This window comes from Lathyrus oleraceus, unplaced genomic scaffold (assembly GCF_024323335.1).
Source record: "Lathyrus oleraceus cultivar Zhongwan6 unplaced genomic scaffold, CAAS_Psat_ZW6_1.0 chrUn0790, whole genome shotgun sequence".
NCBI classification, from domain to species: domain Eukaryota; kingdom Viridiplantae; phylum Streptophyta; class Magnoliopsida; order Fabales; family Fabaceae; genus Lathyrus; species Lathyrus oleraceus.
Genome location: NW_026113181.1, coordinates 20,001 through 22,816, shown reverse-complemented (window position 1 = coordinate 22,816; position 2,816 = coordinate 20,001).

Genomic DNA, 2,816 nt, shown 5'->3' with positions numbered 1-2,816 from the left:
ATGAATAGGATTTTTCATCCGTATCTAGATCAGTTTGTCGTGGTGTTTATTGATGACATTTTGGTGTATTCGAAATCGGAAGAAGAGCATGTTGAGCATTTGAGAGTGGTTTTGGGAGTTCTACGAGAAAAGAAGTTATTTGCTAAACTGTCAAAGTGTGAATTTTGGTTGGAAGAGGTCAGTTTTCTTGGTCATGTGATTTCCAGAGGTGGTGTTGCTGTTGATCCTTCTAAGATAGAAGCGGTATCTAAATGGGAAGCTCCGAAGTCAGTTTCGGAGATAAAGAGTTTTCTTGGACTTGCAGGTTATTATAGAAAATTCATTGAGGGATTTTCCAAGTTGGCGTTACCGTTGACAATGTTGACCAGAAAGGGGCAAGCGTTTGTTTGGGATTCAAAATGCGAAGAAGGTTTCCAAGAGTTAAAGAGAAGGTTAACTACTGCTCCTATTCTGATATTACCGAGTTCGTCGGAACTATTCGAGGTTTATTGTGATGCTTCATTGTTGGGTTTAGGTGGTGTGTTGATGCAGAATAAGCAGGTTATAGCTTATGCTTCGAGACAGCTAAGGGTTCATGAGAGGAACTATCCGACACATGATTTAGAGTTGGCAGCCGTGGTATTTGTTCTGAAGTTGTGGAGGCATTATTTGTATGGGTCAAGATTTGAAGTTTTCAGTGACCATAAGAGTTTAAAGTATTTGTTTGATCAGAAAGAGCTGAATATGAGACAGAGGAGATGGTTAGAATTTCTGAAGGATTATGATTTTGGTTTGAATTACCATCCGGGTAAAGCAAACGTGGTGGCTGATGCATTGAGTCGGAAATCATTGCATATGTCTATGTTAATGGTTAAGGAATTGGACTTAATTGAGCAGTTTAGAGATTTGAGTTTGGTGTGTGAGAGTACTCACAATAGTGTTAAACTGGGAATGTTGAAGTTAACGAGTAGTATTCTGGATGAGATTAGAGAGGGTCAGAAATCTGATATGCTTTTGGTGGATAAGTTGACTTTAGTGAATCAAGGTCAGGGTGGTGAATTCCGAGTTGATGAGAATGATGTTTTGAGATTTGGTGACCGGGTGTGTATTCCGGATGTTGCCGAGCTTAAGAAGAGTATTCTTGAAGAAGGACATCGTAGTGGCTTGAGTATTCATCCTGGAGCTACAAAGATGTATCATGATTTGAAAAAGTTGTTTTGGTGGCCGGGAATGAAGAAAGAAATTGCGAGTTTTGTTTATTCCTGTTTGACTTGTCAGAAGTCAAAGATTGAGCATCAGAAGCCGTCTGGGCTAATGCAACCGTTGGCTATTCCAGAGTGGAAGTGGGATAGTATCAGTATGGATTTTGTTTCTGGTTTGCCGAGGACAAGTAAGAATTTTGAGGCTATTTGGGTGATTGTTGATAGATTGACGAAGTCGGCTCATTTCATTCCGATTAGAATGGATTATCCGTTAGAGAGATTAGCCGAGTTGTATATTGAGAAGATTGTAAGTTTGCATGGTATTCCGTCGAGTATTGTTTCGGACAGAGATCCTAGATTTACATCGAAGTTCTGGGAAGGTTTGCAGAGGGCTTTGGGAACTAAGCTGAGATTGAGTTCTGCATATCATCCGCAGACTGATGGTCAGACTGAGAGGACGATTCAGTCACTGGAGGATCTTTTGAGAGCTTGTGTTTTGGAAAAAGGAGGTGCTTGGGATTGTTATTTGCCTTTGATTGAGTTTACCTACAACAATAGTTTTCATTCGAGCATCGGTATGGCACCGTTTGAAGCTTTGTATGGTAGGAGATGTCGGACGCCTTTATGTTGGTATGAGTCCGGTGAGAGTGCTGTAGTTGGACCGGAGATTGTTCAACAAACTACAGAAAAGATTAGAATGATTCAGGAGAAGATGAGAATTGCTCAGAGTCGTCAGAAGAGTTATCATGATAAGAGGAGGAAGTCACTTGAGTTCCAAGAGGGAGATCATGTGTTTCTTCGTGTTACTCCGATAACTGGTGTTGGTCGAGCTTTGAAGTCAAAGAAGTTGACTCCTCGATTTATTGGTCCTTATCAGATTTTGGAGAGGATAGGAGAGGTAGCCTATCGTATCGCTTTACCGCCGTCGCTTGCGAATTTGCATGAGGTTTTTCATGTGTCTCAGTTGAGGAGGTACATTCATGATCCGTCACATGTTGTCCAAGTAGATGATGTACAGGTGAGAGATAACCTGACTGTCGAAACATCACCTATGAGGATTGAGGATCGAGAGTTGAAGCAGTTGCGGGGTAAAGAGATTGCCTTGGTGAAGGTAGCTTGGGGAGGACCAGCAGGTGGCAATGTGACTTGGGAACTCGAGAGTCAGATGAAGGAGTCTTATCCGGAGTTGTTCGCTTGAGGTATGTTTTCGAGGACGAAAACTCTTTTAGTGGGGGAGAGTTGTAACACCCCGATAATAATATGTATTTATTTAAATTAAATTAATAATATGTTTATTAATTTAATTAGAATATTTGAATTATTATTATTATTTTGGAATAATAATTATTGGGATAATTATTTAGTGGAATAATATTATTGGAGTATATAAGTTGGAATAATAAAAAGTCCCAATTTTTGGAAAAAGGTTTTCACGTGAAAAGGGAAAAGAGGCAGAAGGGCAAAAAGAGAACCAGAGAACGAAGGTTGAAGGAAGGAGAAGCTTGGAGCTCAGAGGTTGCCGGATTAACTCAGGTAAGGGGGGTTTATCATCAATTAACGGGTATTATGGGATGATATGTACTGGGTAGTAATAGACCATTGTTTTACCTCTGATTGGATGATATATGTTGAGTT